This window comes from Triticum dicoccoides, chromosome 3B (genome assembly GCF_002162155.2).
Source record: "Triticum dicoccoides isolate Atlit2015 ecotype Zavitan chromosome 3B, WEW_v2.0, whole genome shotgun sequence".
Lineage (NCBI taxonomy): Eukaryota > Viridiplantae > Streptophyta > Magnoliopsida > Poales > Poaceae > Triticum > Triticum dicoccoides.
The window spans coordinates 34,998,412-35,004,653 of NC_041385.1; the positions used below are offsets into that span (position 1 = coordinate 34,998,412).

The 6,242-nt window shown below is 46.7% G+C and overlaps 1 long non-coding RNA gene across 1 annotated transcript; it reads left to right on the plus strand.

Annotated features, from left to right (window-relative positions):
• Positions 1 to 4,852: 4,852 nt before the first annotated feature.
• Positions 4,853 to 5,986, plus strand: LOC119280660. Its single transcript, XR_005138128.1, has 2 exons — positions 4,853 to 5,728; positions 5,840 to 5,986. It is a non-coding gene; the product is annotated as an uncharacterized LOC119280660 (long non-coding RNA).
• Positions 5,987 to 6,242: the final 256 nt, after the last annotated feature.

The following is a 6,242-nucleotide window of genomic DNA, read 5'->3' on the forward strand; positions in this document are numbered from 1 at the left end:
CCCCTTGAGCATTCCGATACAACCCCACTATCTTGCTTCTACCCTTTTTATTGTATTAGGACAACAACGATTCAAATACTACTTCATGTTGCGGTAGTTCAACCCAATCCTCTGCATGACATATCTTTGCCACAGTAAATAGTTTAAACCCACTAGCATGTGTAGCAGTTGCTCGAGCCATGTTGTGTTCCTACCATGCCATGCCTCCTATTGCTTAGAGTTGTGCCAGGTCTGATTCATTGGGAATGAATTGGAGTGCTATGATATGTTCTGATGCTGAAAGTTAAGTGTGTCAACACGATTTGGTAAGGGTAGCAGTGAGAGGCCATGTAGGACTACATGGTGGGTTGTCTCACTAGAACCGTCCTTAAGAACTGAGTTCTGTGTATATTATCCAAGAATAGCTACTACCACACATTGGGTCCCGGTAACTTGGCCCCTCTTGACTTATTAACCGACTTGATCTCTGTCCAGGAGTTGCAACCAGTTTCTGGTATTTGTAGGTAGTGCTACTACTCTACCACATGGTACCCGTCAGGGTGGACTTGGGACATACTAGGCACAGTGGCACAGTGTACCAAGTGGCACCCGAATGGTGGGCTTGGGAACCCTGCTCACATCATTTGGGTCATACTTCCCTTGCGGGTTCGACCTTAGATAGGCGATAAACCTGGACTAGAGTCTTGTGCAGTTAGTCAGGTCATCGCCGACTCCCTTGCTAGTCTTCTGCTTGAAGGTTGCCGAGATACATGACATGTACATGGCGGTAAGTGGCGAGAGTGTGTGTAAAATACACACCTACAGGATTAACATGATCTATTCGAATAGCCGCGTCCTCGGTTATGGACTACTTGGATACTTATGTGGTACATAGAAAACTTGAAATGGATACTCTAAAATGCTCAAGACAAGTGGGAATGCTATGGATGGCCTTCTCGTAGGGAGACGGGAATGAATCCATAGTAGTGTATTGTTGTGGTGATTAGTGAAGTCGTGTGCGCTTTCTCACCTCAAAGGATTTACTAATAGTCATAGTTCAGGATAGTCACTGAGTCAAAGCTGGCTTGCTGCAGCTAAACCCCACATTGCCTTCTTAATACTAATGCATACTCAAACATGTTGTGCTTCCATTGCTTGTATGCTCTGTATGCTAGGTCCTGTGACCCTTGTTTGTAATATAATGTTATGTTGGCTCTTGTAGGCCTTTTATCTACATGAGTTGTTGAGTTATGTGGTGATGCCATGTTGTGCAACACATACTTGCATGTTATGCGTATGTGTAACGCATATTGCTATGTTTGGGGTTCGACACTTAGTTGTCTGTCTTTGTTTGCCTTTCTTAGGGGGAAATGCTCCCTAGTGCTTCCACTGAGCCATAGTAGTTTGCTACTGCTCTGGAACACTGGGATTGGTCGGCATGTATCCTTCTTTGATCATGTGTCTGTCCCTTCAGGGAAATATCATCCGTTGTTCCTTTAAGCCCTTGTAGCTTGCTATGACTTGGGCTCATACGTTCAAGAGAGACACGTTCATTGCTGGATTACCTATACTTGTCCCTATATGACTGTGCCACCTTAGTTCACTGCTATCCATGTCGACCGGGGTTTTTGGTCATATGGATGCTAGCGACATAATCATATACGTGATCCAAAAGGTGCAAACGGTCCTGACCAGGCAATGTGTCAGCCGTGGGAATACCATGCGTGAGGCTGCAAGGTGATATGATGTGATACATGCTAGATCGGTGTGAATTAGAGTACATGGTGGGTTATCTCACCGGAACAGTCATTAAGAGCTGAGTTCTCTGTATGTTGTCCAAGACTAGCTACTACCACACTTTGGATTCTGGTAACTCGGCCCCGCTCGACTTATTAACCGACTTGATCTGTGTCCAGGAGTTGCAACTAGTTTCTAGTGTTTGTAGGTAGTGCTATTTTTCTACCAGGTGGTACCCGGCAGGTTGGACTTGGGACAGACTAGGCATAGTGGCAAGGTGTACCAACTGGCACCCGAAGGGTGGGCTTGGGAACCCTGCTCCCATCGTTTGGGGTCGTGATGGAAACTTCGGCCAGACTTCCCTTGCGGGTTCGACCTCAGATAGGTGATAAACCTTGACTAGAGTCTTATGTGGTTAGTCAGGTCATGGCCGACTCCCTTGCCAGGCTTCCGCTTCAAGGTTGCCAAGATACATGACGTGTACATGGCGGTAAATGGAGAGAGTGTGTGTGAAGAAGTACACCCCTGCAGGGTTAACATGATCTATTCGACTAGTCGCATCGCCGGTTATGGACTACTTGGATACTTATATGGTACATAGACAACTTGAAGTGGATAATCTAAAATGCTCAAAATAAGTGTGAGTGCTATGGATGGGCTTCTCGTAGGGAGACGAGAATGTACCCATAGTAGTGTATTGATGTGGTGATTAGTGGACTTGTTCGGAGTGCGGCTAATCTGCACCCGGGCTCATCTGCACCCACGCTTAGAAAAAAATTCAAAAAATATACTAGAAAAATTCAAAAAATCCAAATTTTTTTGTGGTGGTAGATAATTTGAAGCGTGAGGTGCGCCCCAAAATTCATCTCATTTGAGCATCTGAGCAGCTCTCGGCAAAAAATACAAAATCAGGGTCTTTAAAAATGTTCACTGTTCACGCACTGTTTTGACCCGATTTGTCTCTTTTGCCGAGAGCTGCTCAGATGTACAGATAAGTTGAATTTTGGGGCGCACCTCACGCGTCAAATTATCAACCACCACAAAAAAATTGGAATTTTTTGAATTTTTCTAGTATTCTTTTTTATTTTTTTGCTGAGAAGGAGCAGATGAGCCCGGGCACCGTTTTGAGTTTTCCACTCGTTTGCGCTTTCTCACCTCAAAGGATTTACTAATAGTCGTAATTCGGGATAGCCACCAAGTAAAAGCTGGCTTGCTGCAGCTAAACCCCAAATGGCCTTCTTGATACTAATGCATGTATGATAGGATCTGATGTAAGTCTTGATGAGTACCTTTGTACTCATGTTTGCTTAATTTATGTTTTGCATAGGAGACCTCGGTCTCACTAGTAGTTCCGCATGGACTTCCACGAATAGCTTGTTACCTCGGCTACGATCTTGTACCCTTGGGAGGGTTTTATAGATAGTCAGGCTTCTCAGTATTTTCATTTCTAGTTGTCTGTACTCAGACATGGTATGCTTCCGTTGCTTGTATGCTCTGTATGTTGGGTCATGTGACCCTTGTTTGTAATATAATGCTATCTTGGCTCTTCTGGGTCTTTGATCTATATGAGTTGTTGGGTTATGTTGTGATGCCATGTTGTACAATACATACTTGCATGTTATGCGTACTTGTAAGGTGTATTCCTATGTGTGGGCTGCACACTTAGGTGCTTGCCTTTGGTAGCCTTTCTTATGGGGAAATGCTCCCTAGTGCTTCCACTCAGCCATAGTAGTTCGCTACTGCTCAGAAACACTGGTATTGGCCGGCATGTATCCTTCATTGATCATGTGTTTGTCCACATATAATGAGAGTTTTATTCAAAAATACTAAGCCACGACTTACATAACTAGCTCGTGTTGTTGCACGGGTCGACGACTAGTTACATGATAGACATGTTATGTAGCATTTCACATCAAAAATTATGTTTTGATCATTTACCTACTCGAGAACGAGCGGAAATTAAGCTTAGGGATGCTTGATAAGTCTCCAACGTATCTACAATTTTTTATTGTTCCATGCTATTATAGTATCAATCTTGGATGTTTTATATGCAATTATATATTATTTTTGGGATTAACATATTAACCTAGTGCCCAGTGCCGATTGTTTTCCTTTTTCTTGTTTTTAATTATCAAAAAATTAATACCAAACAGAGTCCAAACACTACAAAACTTTTTGACTATTTTTTCTGGACCCAGAGAGACCCTAAAAGGTTCGGGAGAAGATCAGACAAGCCAGGACGGAGCGACAAGCTTGCTAGGCGCGCCCCCCGGGGGGAGCTTGTGGGCTCCTTGCGGCCCATCTTGACCTAATTCCACATGTATAAATTCTCAAATATTCCAAGTATACCACAGAGCCAGCCGAAACACTTTTTCGGCTGCCGCTAGTTTCTGGTCTATCAATAAACCATCTAGAGGCCTTTTCCGGAACTTTGCTAGAGGGGGAAATCGATCACGGAGAGCTTCTACATCAATCTTGCTGCCCTTCCGATGATGCGTGCGTAATTTACCTCAGACTTATGGGTCCATAGCTAGTAGCTATATGGCTTCTTCTCTCCCCTTTATCTTCAATACAATGCTCTCATCGATGTGATTATCGTTGAAGGTTATATGCATCATGTACCATAGTAATTTTGCCAACGGACAGTCAAGAAAGAGGTTTTGTATACTTTTAGCCTGGTCACAATAGCAACAATGAGAGATACCTACCCAGTTATGCTTACCAAATTATCTTTCGTCAAGATCACTCCCTTATGGACAAACGACATGAAGATTTTAATTCTAAGTGAAACTTTAATCTTCCAGTTATTTAGGGTTCTTCGAACTGCCCCAGTATCAATTAAATCCATGTACATAGACTTCACTGAGAAACTACACTGGTTGGCCTGCTTAGTTTGTTAGTAATAGTTAGCGATGGATCAACACAAAACAATAAAACACAATAAGAGTCGCTACAAGGGCGCTCTCTCGAGTGTGCCATGTCGGATTTGTACAGTGCTCTCGGTTGGGCAATGAAGCAATCGCAACGATTGGACAGAAGGGCTTCGCTCGTTATTGGGTCGAATGGGTCCAGATAATACCTCCCCAAGGGTCGTCGTCTGCCTTCTCTTCACCACAAAGCAGACTACAAACCCACCTCTTCCTCGTCCCTCGCACGCAACATCCTCTGACGAAGCCTCTGCCTCCGCCTCCGCCTCCGCAATGGAAGAACTGGCTCGGCTCTCATATGCAGTCACACCAACGCCGTCGTCTCGAGGGAGGAGTGGGTGGGAGGAGAAGAAGGAGGAGGAGGAGGAGGCGGTGGCGGTTTTTATCTCTGTGCTCTGCCTCGACGCGGGAGGCATCGGATCGATCCGGCCGAACTAGCTACCAGAAGGATGGGTCACCGTCGTCCCCAACCCCATGGCTCACCACCCGCCTCAGCTCACTCTCTGACATCGCTGGCTGCATGATCTAGGCTGTGCGGGGGAAGATTTGTGTGCCGAGTTGTTCTCGCCATCGGGACCGACGGATCCAGGCTTCCATCGAGCTCACGCATCACCATCGCCGCCAGCAAGCACAAACAGGTGCTCTCCATCGCCGTCGCCACTCTGCCTCATGAGTACGTGCCCGCACCCATGACGGCGAGGCGCTCCACGCCTGGGCATGTTCAAAGTCTGGCGCCGCCTCCCACGCGCTCGTCTCCAACTCCCTTATCACCTTCTACTCCTCCCTCCCGCGGCCCCTCGTCCCCGCGAACCTGGTCGTCTTCGCGGACATCCCCATCGTCGCCCGCGACGTCGCCTTGTGGAAATTCCTGCTCAACCCACTCTCGCACCACCGCCCCCGTGCCGTGCTCTCCCACTTCCGCTCCATGCTATTTTCGTCCTCGCCTGCCATCCTCCCGTCTTCTCACTCTTTTGCCGCCGTCTTCACAGCCGCTGCCCCACGGACGCAAACACCGCAGACCAAGTGATGGTGTTTGCGTCGTCTAAGGAGAGGAACTCCATCACTTGGTCTGCGGTGATCACTGGGTACGCACAGAATGGGAATGCAGAAAGCGCATTTAGAATATTTTTGCAGATGCTTACTGAAGGGTTTTCACACCAAGTGAGTTCACTGGTTGGTGTGCTCAATTCGTGTAGTGATGTGGGAGCATCGATGGAAGGAAAGCAGGCACATGGTTGATGGTGAAGCTTGGGTTTGAGGCACAGGTGTATGTGAAGAGTGCACTAGTGGACATGTATGCCAAATGTGGCTGTATTGCTGATGCAAAGGGAGGTTTTGATCAATTTTATGAGCTTGACATTGTTCTTTGGACGTCTATGGTTGTCGGGCATTTGCAGAATGGGAGCACGAGGAAGCCTTGAGGTTGTACGCCAGGATGGACAAGGGGGCATCATTCTGACTAACTTAACTATGTCCATCGCGCGGCATGGCTACCCGGTGCCGGTGTACAGTGACGGGGCCACCTGACAAGGACGTCAAGGTTGCGATTGATAACTTCAGCCATAGGTCGTCAGATCTGTCATCGGCGCCGTTCTTCCG